The sequence below is a fragment of the Coregonus lavaretus genome (assembly GCF_964263955.1).
Source record: "Coregonus lavaretus genome assembly, chromosome: 1".
Classification (NCBI taxonomy): Eukaryota; Metazoa; Chordata; class Actinopteri; order Salmoniformes; family Salmonidae; genus Coregonus; species Coregonus lavaretus.
The window spans coordinates 65,668,419-65,680,496 of record NC_139988.1 but is presented as its reverse complement, the minus strand read 5'-3'; positions in this window follow the sequence as shown (position 1 = coordinate 65,680,496).

Here is a 12,078-nt window from a genome sequence, read left to right as displayed (position 1 = left end):
CTGGTATAGAGGTCCTGGATGGCAGGAAGCTTGGCCCCAGTGATGTACTGGGCCGTACGCACTACCCTCTGTAGTGCCTTGCGGTCGGAGGCCGAGCAGTTGCCATACCAGGCGGTGATGCAACCAGTCAGATGCTCTCAATGGTGCAGCTGTAGATCTTTTTGAAGATCTGAGGACCCATGCCAAATCTTTTCAGTCTCCTGAGGTGGAATAGGCTTTGTCGTGCCCTCTTCACAACTGTCTTGGTTTGTTTGGACCATGATAGTTCGTTGGTGATGTGGACACCAAGGAACTTGAAGCTCTCAACCTGTTCCACTACAGCCCTGTCGATGAGAATGGGGGCGTGCTCAGTCCTCTTTTCTTCCCTGTTTTTTATTTTGTTTTATTTCACCTTTATTTAACCAGGTAAGCTAGTTGAGAACAAGTAGTTCACAATCATCTCCATTGTCTTAGTCACGTTGAGGGAGAGGTTGTTATCCTGGCACCACACGGCCAGGTCTCTGACCTCCTCCCTATAGGCTGTCTCATCGTTGTCGGTGATCAGGCCTACTACTGTTGTGTCGTCGGCAAACGTAATGATGGTGTTGGAGTCGTGCCTGGCCATGCAGTCATAGGTGAACAGGGAGTACAGGAGGGGACTCATCACGCACCCCTGAGGGGCCCCCGTGTTGAGGATCAGCGTGGCAGATGTGTTGTTACCTACCCTTACCACCTGGGGGCGGCCCGTCAGGAAGTTCAGGATCCAGTTGCAGAGGGAGGTGTTTAGTCCCAGGATCCTTAGCTTAGTGATGAGCTTTGAGGGCACTATGGTGTTGAATGCTGAGCTGTAGTCAATGAATAGCATTCTCACTTAGGTGTTCCTCTTGTCCAGGTGGGAAAGGGCAGTGTGGAGTGCAATAGAGATTGCATCATCTGTGGATCTGTTGGGGCGGTATGCAAATTGGAGTGGGTCTAGGGTTTCTGGGATAATGGTGTTGATGTGAGCCATGACCAGCCTTTCAAAGCACTTCATGGCTACAGACGTCAGTGCTACGGGTCGGTAGTCATTTAGGCAGGTTATCTTAGTGTCCTTGGGCACAGGGACTATGGTGGTCTGCTTGAAACATGTTGGTATTTCAGACTCAGTCAGGGACATGTTGAAAATGTCAGTGAAGACACTTGCCAGTTGGTCAGCACATGTTCGGAGTACACGTCCTGGTAATTCGTCGGGCCCTGCGGCCTTGTGAATGTTGACCTGCTTAAAAGTCTTACTTACATCGGCTACAGAGACCGTGATCACATAGTCATCCGGAACAGCTGGTGCTCTCATGCATGCTTCAGTGTTGCTTGCCTCGAAGCGAGCATAGAAGTGGTTTAGCTCGTCTGGTAGGCTTGTGTCATTGGGCAGCTTGCGGCTGTGCTTCCCTTCGTAGTCTGTAATAGTTTTCAAGCCTTGCCACATCCGACGAGCGTCAGAGCCGGTGTAGTGAGATTCAGTCTTAGTCCTGTATTGACTCTTTGCCTGTTTGATGGTTCGTCGGAGGGCATAGCGGGATTTCTTATAAGCGTCCGGGTTAGAGTCCCGTTCCTTGAAAGTGGCAGCTCTACCCTTTAGCTCAGTGCGGATGTTGCCTGTAATCCATGGCTTCTGGTTGGGGTATGTACATACGGTCACTGTGGGGACGACGTCATCGATGCACTTATTGATGAAGCCAGTGACTGATGTGGTGTACTCCTCAATGCTATCTGAAGAATCCCGGAACATGTTTCAGTCTGTGCTAGCAAAACAGTCCTGTAGCTTAGCATCTGCGTCATCTGACCACTTTTTTATTAACCGAGTCACTGGTGCTTCCTGCTTTAGTTTTTGCTTATAAGCAGGAATCAGGAGGATAGAGTTATGGTCAGATTTGCCAAATGGAGGGCGAGGGAGAGCTTTCTATGCGTTTCTGTGCGTGGAGTAAAGGTGGTCTAAAGTTTTTTTTCCTCTAGTTGCACATTTAACATGCTGGTAGAAATGAGGTAGAATGGATTTAAGTTTCCCTGCATTAAAGTCCTCGGCCACTAGGAGCACTGCCTCTGGATGAGCATTTTCCTGTTTACTTATGGCCTTATACAGCTCGTTGAGTGCAATCTTAATGCCAGCATTGGTTTGTGGTGGTAAATAGACAGCTATGAAAAATATAGATGAAAACTCTCTTGGTAAATAGTGTGGTCTACAGCTTATCATAAGATACTCTACCTCAGGCAAGCAAAACCTCGAGACTTCCTTAGTATTTGATTTTGTGCACCAGCTGTTGTTTACAAATATACACAGACCGCCACCCCTTGTCTTACCGGAGTCAGCCGATGTAGCGTATATCCCATCAGCTGTATGTTGTCCATGTCGTCATTCAGCCACGACTCGGTGAAACATAAGATATTACAGTTTTTAATGTCCCGTTGGTAGGATAACAGTAATCGTAGGTCATCTAATTTATTTTCAAATGATTGAACATTGGCTAATAGGATTGATGGAAGAGGCAGTTTACTCGCTCGCCGTCGGATCCTTACAAGGCACCCCGACCTACGTCCACGATATCTCCGGCTCTTTCTCCTGCGAATGACGGGGATTTGAGCCTTGTCGGGTGTCCGTAGGATATCCTTCGCGTCCGACTCGTTGAAGAAAAAATCTTCATCCAATACGAGGTGAGTAATCGCTGTCCTGATATCCAGAAGCTCTTTTTGGTTATAAGAGACGATGGCAGAAACATTATGTACAGAATAAATTACAAATAACGTGAAAAAACACACATAATAGTACAATTGGTTAGAGGGCTGTAAAACGGCAGCCATCTTCTCCGACGCCATCTCTATCATCAATTACGATCTTGTCTCATTGCTGCAACACCCCAACGGGCCGCCCTATGGGACTCCCGGTCGGTTGTGACACAGCCTGGGATCGAACCCAGGTCTGTAGTGACGCCTCAAGCACTGCGATGCAGTGCCTTAGACCGCTGCACCACTCAGGAGGCCAATCAATAATATTTAAAGGGCAGCTTTTTGGGTTTTGTCACTTTTAGATTAGACTATTGCAATGCTCTACTATCCGGCTACCCGGATAAAGCACTAAATAAACTTCAGTTCGACCGTGATCTGGCAGAGTTACTCCACCTCAAGAATTCCATTTGGTGAAAGGCTCAGCACACGCATACTCAGGCTGACTGGCTCTTGTTCAGGCAAATGAGAAATAAGTGCACAGGCTATCCGGAAGGCTAAAGTTAATTACTTTAAGGAGCAGTTCTCTCGCTGTGGGTCTAACCCCAAGAAGTTCTGGAAAACGGTGAAAGATCTGGAGAATAAATCTTCCCCCTCACAGCTACCCATGTCCCTTAATGTTGATGATGTGGTTGTTACTGACAAGGAGTGCATCGCTGAGCTCTTTAATCACCACTTCATTAAGTCAGGATTCCTTTTGACTCAGCCATGCCTCCTTGCCCGTCCAACATTTCCTCATGTCCCAGCCCTTCTAATGTGACTAGCCCCGATGCTCCTCCCTCTTTTTCCCCTGCCCCGCTACAAAGTTTCTCCCCGCAGGCGGTCACTGAGTCTGAGATGCTAAAGGAGCTTCTTAAACTTGACCCCAAAAACCATGGTTTAGATCAGGGGTGTCAAACGTCCGGCCCGCGGGCCGGATCAGGCCCGCAAACGGGTTTAATCCGGCCCGCGAGATGATTTTGTAAAGTATAAAAATGGGCTGCAATTTTTCAATAAAATAAACTGCTGTTCCAATTGTGTCCACTGGATGGCGCAATAGCAATTGTGTTAAGCAAGCAAACTGTTTATACCGGGGCAGAGCAAATAGGTCAAGCAAGTGCAGCCAGTCCGGATGAGCTACTTTGTTTTGCCCGCGATATTTATTACGGCTTCTACTTTTAACATTATGTGCTTTGGCACCCTCATTGCCCCAATATGTCTCTGTCAAAAAAGAGAAAAGTGGACGCAGAGTGCAGAGTGTTCCAAGAAAAATTGTCATCCTTCTATTTATTCACGGAATTGAATGGGAAAGCTGTATGTTTGGTGTGTTCACAGCATGTTGCAGTGCTGAAAGAATATAACCTTCGTCGCCACTATGTGAGTCTTCATGCCGACAAATATGACAACTTTCAAGGACAGCGGAGAAGAGAGAAGGTGAATGAACTGTTGGTGGGTCTGAAGAAACAGTAGTCTGTGTTTACTCACAGCCGAGACATCAGTGATGCTGCAGTGAAAGCTAGCTACCTCATTGCTAATGAAATCGCAGTGGCTTCAAAACCATTTAGTGAGGGTGAATTTGTAAAAACATGCATGATGAAGGCAGCAGAGATTGTGTGCCCTGAAAAGCACCAGGCTTTTGCAAATATCAGCCTGACAAGAAACACAGTTGCAGACAGGATTTCCGATCTTTCAGTGGATTTGGACAGCCAGTTGAAGCAAAAAGTAAAGTCATGTATTGCGTTTTCGGTTGCAATTGATGAAAGCACGGACATTACAGATGTTGCACAACTGGCCATTTTCATCCGCGGAGTTGATGACACATTGACCGTCACCGAGGAGTTCGTGGAGTTGGTACCGATGACAGATACAACGACAGCAGCTGATATTTTCACTGCACTTGTCGGCGCGCTGGACAGGGTCGGAGTGGACTGGTCCCGCGCTGTCAGCCTGGCTACAGATGGTGCGCCCTCAATTATCGGGAAGAAAGCAGGCGTTGTGACAAAGTTCAGAGAGAAAGTGCAATCTGCAAATGGAGGACGTGATTTTTGGACTTTTCACTGTATTTTGCACCAGGAGGCTTTGTGTTGCAAGTCATTAAAGATGGATAACGTCATGAATAAAACAAAGCTGCGCTCAAGGCTCACGCACAAGCACTTGAATCACATCCTGAAGTTGGCTGCCACTCAGGATGTGACGCCTGATATTGATGCGCTGGTGAAAGCTAAAAGATGCCAGGTATCAGGAGTCAAATAAACTATGCAACCCCACTTAAAGTGCTGCATGAGACACCCTGATATAGTTCTGTGATCTGTGATATACTTCTGTGAATCACTGAGGCATTGTGTGTTTGTGTGTTGTTTGTCCTCAGAATTTCAAATAACTTGAGGTGTTTTATGATTAATAGTGATGTTGTGCTTTTGGACACACTGTCCTCAGGCTCCAGCTTTATGTTTATATGTTTTTATGTTGATGTGCTATTGTTTTTAATTGATTTTATTTTATTTGTATATTTAACCTATTCTTGACTCTGTGGTTCTTGCACTTGTTTGGGGAACAGGATTTCATTATTTGTATCTACATTTCTGCCTGAGAAATGACACCCTGATATAGTTCTGTGATCTGTGAAACAGTTATGTGAATCACTGAGGCATTGTGTGTTTGTGTGTTCTTTTTCTTTAGAATTTTCAAATAAACTTCAGGTGTTTTATGATTAATAGTGATGTTGTGCTTGTACTATTTTGGACACACTGTCCTCAGGCTCCAGCTTTATGTTTTATGTTGATAGTATTAAAACAAAGAAAACAATCTGAAGTTGTTGTTTTTAAGTTATATATACCATGATTTTACCGGTCCGGCCCACTTGGGAATAGATTTTCCTCCATGTGGCCCCTGAGCTAAAATGAGTTTGACACCCCTGCCCTACATGGTCCTGAAACATAAAGAAGCCAGGAGCAATTTACCTAGCCTGGTCCCAGATCTGTTTGTGCGGTCTTGCCAACTACTTGACACTCATTGTCACAGCAAACATGAGAACAGAAACATAGTGGCACCCATGCAACTGAGCTAGTGCTTTCTCTTTTTTTGATACATGTATGGAAGATACTGCCTTTTCAGGCAGCAGAGATTAATCTTCCAAAAAATCTCTTGTTGAGGTACACAAATATGTCCACATCATGCATGGTCTTTCTCCGGGGTAAGGATGCATATTGTACACATGTATAAGGAAACATCATTGACAGGACTTCCTGTGTAAACAAACGCCTACAATACAGAGGGATGTTCCTGTGCAGGAAAGAGAGAAAAAAGTAATCCTCCACACAAACATTTTAATACATGTCCTTTACACACACACACACACACACACACACACACACACACACACACACACACACACACACACACACACACACACACACACACACACACACACACACACACACACCTCTTTCCTTTGGCTTGGCATGCATTCATTCGTTCCAGGATATGGTGGGCCAGCAGCACCTGCAGCTCTAACTGAAAGGACATCCTTCAGTGTCCAGGATCCAGGATCCGTAACATCCTCGTGCCCTCTGTCAGCCAGTTTCTGGTGGCAAGCATCATTTGTAGTCCTCTCACAACCAGTGTCCTAAGGCAGTCACTACCGGTACACCGTCAGTGACAACCAATACACTGGCTGTTGCTCTTTATACACCAGAGGGATAGGACTTCCAAGGTCCACTGTGTATCATCATGTTGTGATCATGACTGCAGGCCCAGTGCTGCAGGGTCCAATTCAGTAGCACCAGGCTCTGCACGGCCAGGTTTCTGCAGTCTGCATCAGGGTCCCCTTCAGCTACATCTGTCAACAGCACAACAGGTTGGACCATTAGTATCATCATTACCATAAACAGGTAGACATGAACCATAAGGATCAATGAGGCTGTTCAAGCAATATATTTTTGTATTTTTTTAAAGGCCCCCACCAAAGGGCAATTTGACGTAATTCCTGTCCTATAACAGAAATTGTCCTTTAGGTTCCACCTATGAAGAATGATGCAGGCTGCTAATACATATTCACGAATTGGCGGTGGGAACGTTGTGGATGATTTCCACGTGGAGTGGAGAAATAACAAGTAGTGCACTGACAGCTGTCAGTGTAGCTAGCTAGCATGCTAACCTTATCTTGCTAACTAATGTTATCTGTTGTTGCTATACCTTATTTAAAAGATTATCCAGCTAGGCTATGGCTGGTTCTGGAGCTGGATTTGTCATAAGCATGTTGGAAACCTTCACCACAGATGGATAGGGGAAACCAGTATCTTTGACTTTGCTATCTATTGTTATCTCCAAAGTTTTGGCATCTTTGATTAATTGCGGCCATAATCCGCCATAGAAATAGAAAGAATATGGAGCTATGGTAATATGGATAGCCTATCTACTGAACGGTTTGGACTAGAGACGTGTTTTTCTACATTGTAATGGACACGGTGCAATTCAAATGTATAAAATTGTCATATATATTTTTTTGTATACAAAATAAGTGAAACTTGACAATTTATATAATGGATTATGATAATTTGCTGGTAAAAAAGTAGAGGTGCAAAAACATACGTTTGCACCCCCTATTTTAATTTGCTCCATGGCCCAGGCAGCCAAGTGTAGGCTACAGCGAAAAGCTGTAGCCAGAGACGGGAAAGGAAGCTACACCCCACTTACTGTTTTTTTTCTGGTTCAATGAAAGTCAATTAACCAGGTAGACCAGACCCAGTTGCCATTGCATTGGTGTCGATGGGAGACCCATCCCGTTAAGTAGACCGGGACTGACAATTATTTTCAATGGTCAACGGCCTGAGTGAACTGTCTTCATTTATCCACCAGCTTTGCTGTAGCCCAAGATTATCTATTCTGATTAATAAACAACGCCATGATGGTGGGTGGTACCATTCAAATAAATCCCAGCCCTGAAATGAAACGTAGACTCTCAAAGAATTTACACGTCACCACATCCTACTGGTGTGGGCGTTTAAACACAAGGCTACATTTAACACAGTTGATTCACATTGAAAACGTGTGAATTTAATTAAAGTTTCCATGATTCTGTGTTGGAATGTTTCTAGCATACATGTAGAGTCTTCTGGACTATTGGTAATATCCTTGGGAGTGACATCACCAACGATCTGTGCAGGACAGGATATCCTGGATTCCCTGACTGACGCACACTGAGCAGCTGCATGAACATGTGGACTGTGCTCTTGTTAACCACATTCTTCCCAAAGATACACACAAGCCAAGGTCAGCCCTTAATGATGCCATAAAGCATGTATAAAACCTACAATGCTAATGTGACATGCTAGCAACCCAGCAGTAGGGTTGGGGTCAGAAATACCCTGAAAACAATCAGCCATTTTCAGGTCATCAACAAAATCATTATTTTTGAGAACTGGGACTGCAGTGCGGCGATGGCAAAGGACACGTAGATGACCACTACTTTGACCTTTTTAGCACCAGTGGCAGCTTAAGCATCACCCTAGTGGGTGCTGCACATTAGTAGAGGAGTGCGTCTACAAAGTCCAGTGTGGATGCAGAGAAGCTGAGGAGGACTGAGGATGACCTTGGGACCAGAGAGCAAGTTTACACGACTCAGGCTGGTACCGAAACTAACCTCTCCCAGACCATCATACCAGCAGCCAACTGAATGATCATCATTCACTGCAATGTACTGCAATTCCGCTTTTAGCTGCCAAGTACGACGTACATTTAATATTCATAATAAACTACTACTAAGGTCGATATAGGTACTTTCTGAATTGACTGGGTAAAACTAAATGAACTCCAACTCCGCCCAATACGTTGAGATACAGTAGGCTGGTCTCCACTATCGCAGGTAGTAGCTATATTCTATTGCTCTTCCCTGTCCTGTATTCTCACCTGCCAGTCATGCTCTGGTCTCAAATAGCTGATCACGGAGCTCCACCAGCAAACTCTGACTGGGCATGCTCAGAAAGACGGAGCAGACAGCAAATAGGACTCCTCGCCGCACCATCCTGTGTTAGGAATACAGAGGTTGGGTAAGCCAGAGACCAATTGGACGAAAGACTAAAACAGTTTCCTATTTATGACCTGTGTTCAGATATTCTCACTGGTCAATTCGGTAGCGTACAGCCCAGACAAAGTCCAACAGAGCTCTGCCCATCTGAGTGGCCACCTGCAAAACACCAAACACCCCATTCAATCACATTGTCAAGTCCCAGCAATAGGGACATTTTCTGAGGTGACACCAGAATATGCAGTAGGGAATTATGGACATGTTTAAGACACCTCACTCAGTCACATACTAGTCTAGTCACAACAAGGGTGACATCTTATGAGGTCACACCAGGATATACAGTGCATTCGGAAAGTATTCAGACCCCTTTACTCTTTCCACATTTTGTTACATTACAGCCTTATTCTAAAATTGATTAAATTATTATTTTTCCTCATCAATCTACACAAAATATCCCATAATGACAAAGCGAAAACAGGTTTAGACATTTTTGCTAATTTATATTTTTTTTTACAGAAATACCTTATTTACATAAGTATTCAGACCCTTTGCTATGAGACTCGTAATTGAGCTCAGTTGCATCCTGTTTTCATTGATCATCCTTGAGATGTTTCTACAACTTGATTGGAGTCCACCTGTGGTAAATTCAATTAATTGGATGTGATTTGGAAAGGCACACACCTGTCTATACACAGTGGCTTGCGAAAGTATTCACCCCCCTTGGCATTTTTCTTATTTTGTTGCCTTACAACCTGGAATTAAAATGGATTTTTGGGGGGTTTGTATCATTTGATTTACACAACATGCCTACCACTTTGAAGATGCAAAATATGTTTTATTGTGAAACAAACAAGAGATAAGACAAAAAAAACAGAACTTGAGCGTGCATAACTATTCACCCCCCCCCCCCCAAAGTCAATACTTTGTAGAGTCACCTTTTGCAGCAATTACAGCTGCAAGTCTCTTGGGGTATGTCTCTATAAGCTTGGCACATCTAGCTACTGGGATTTTTGCCTATTCTTCAAGGCAAAACTGCTCCAGCTCCTTCAAGTTGGATGGGTTCCGCTGGTGTACAGCAATCTTTAAGTCATACCACAGATTCTCAATTGGATTGAGGTCTGGGCTTTGACTAGGCCATTCCAAGACATTTAAATGTTTCCCCTTAAACTACTCAATTGTTGCTTTAGCAGTATGCTTAGGGTCATTGTCCTGCTGGAAGGTGGACCTCCGTCCCAGTCTCAAATCTCTGGAAACAGGTTTCCCTCAAGAACTTCCCTGTATTTAGCGCCATCCATCATTCCTTCAATTCTGACCAGTTTCCCAGTCCCTGCCGATGAAAAACATCCCCACAGCATGATGCTGCCACCAGCATGCTTCACTGTGGGGATGGTGTTCTCGGGGTGATGAGAGGTGTTGGGTTTGCGCCAGACATAGCGTTTTCCTTGATGACCAGAGTACCTTCTTCCATATGTTTGGGGAGTCTCCCACATGCCTTTTGGCGAACACCAAATGTGTTTGCTTATTTTTTTCTTTAAGCAATGGCTTTTTTCTGGCCACTCTTCCGTAAAGCCCAGCTCTGTGGAGTGTACGGCTTAAAGTGGTCTTATGGACAGATACTCCAATCTCCGCTGTGGAGCTTTGCAGCTCCTTCAGGGTTATCTTTGGTCTCTTTGTTGCCTCTCTGATTAATGCCCTCCTTGCCTGGTCTGTGAATTTTGGTGGGCGGCCCTCTCATGTCAGGTTTGTTGTGGTGCCATATTCTTGCAATTTCTTTATAATGGATGTAATGGTGCTCTATGGGATGTTCAAAGTTTCAGATATTTTTTTATAACCCAACCCTGATCTGTACTTGTCCACAACTTTGTCCCTTACCTGTTTGGAGAGCTCCTTGGTCTTCATGGTGCCGCTTGCTTGGTGGTGCCCCTTGCTTAGTGGTGTTGCAGACTCTGGGGCCTTTCAGAACAGGTGTATATATACTGAGATCATGTGATCGATCATGTGACACAGACTGCACACAGGTGGACTTTATTTAACATATTATGTGACTTCTGAAGGTAATTGGTTGCACCAGATCTTATTTAGGGGCCTCATAGCAAAGGGGGTGAACACCTATGCACGCACCACTTTTCCGTTATTTATTTTTTAGAAATTGTTTTATTACTTGTTAAAACAAATTTTGCCTGGCTACCCAAACTCCTTGCTCCAGCCAAACGCTAGAGCCACAGACTTTAGTTCCTTCTCCGCAATGAGTCTGGATCCGAGTATCATTATACCCTGATGAAGACAGCTTGTCTGTCGAAACGTTGGTTATTAGGATATTAAATTATTGCATCTGAGCTCCTAGAGTGTGCGGCTTTCCTTTTATTTTTCAAGTGTTTTACGCCGTCAGCCAGCACCTCGCCTAAATAGGGGTGCGTTTCTTTCGCCTTTATCTGGATCCGAGTATCTCCCAGATTATTTCTAGAACGCAAACACATTCTAACTGTTCTGATTGGTCCCAGCAACCGATGGTTTGGGCCAGAGCCAGAACACACGTGTAAAGCAACGTTTTTTATTTATTCCTCATTGGCTTTGATACTCTGATTGGTTAGAGATGATCCAATCGCTGATGACATTTTGACATCACCACAAACGACTTCAACAATGGCAGTCTCAGACTGAAGTATGTAGCGGACATAGAGCAGCGGAAGAATTCAGTTTGAGTCGTCAGGCAAAAACAAAATATTTTTCTCTGAGCAATTGTATTAGTATAATATAATTTCCCCCAAAAATGTAGCATACAATATAGCTCAGTATTTGTATAATTATTTTATACAATCTTTTTTGCTTATCTTTATCAAGGGTGCCAATAATTATGGACCTGAACGTATATCATCACAACACTAAAGACTTGCTTGTTGTACACTCACCTGTATAAGTAGTGGCCTTCTCTCCTTATCCTGTGCCAGGTAGCTGAGAAGAATCCTCAACACACGAGCCTGGAACCAAAGAAGATGAAGTCTTCTGCTATTACAGAGGCTTTTCCAATTCCAACAATGACAGATTGACTAGACTCATAGTAAATAATGAATGACTGACTGTCCAGTTCACCGTCTCACCTCATACTATAGATGACGACAAACTGGGCCTTTTTGTTCTTGTTCAACACCAGGTTCCCCATGATCCTGGACAGAGCATCAGGCCTAGGGGAAAAAGAAGACTTACATTACGAGAGAAAGAGATGGGACAAAATACTTTTTTTGACACCTTTCGATAACCTCTAGCCATCTCCCCTTCTCTCACTGTTTGACAGTCTGCACCAGCCCAGTGAGCATGCTCTCTAGCCAGCGCTCCGGGACGTT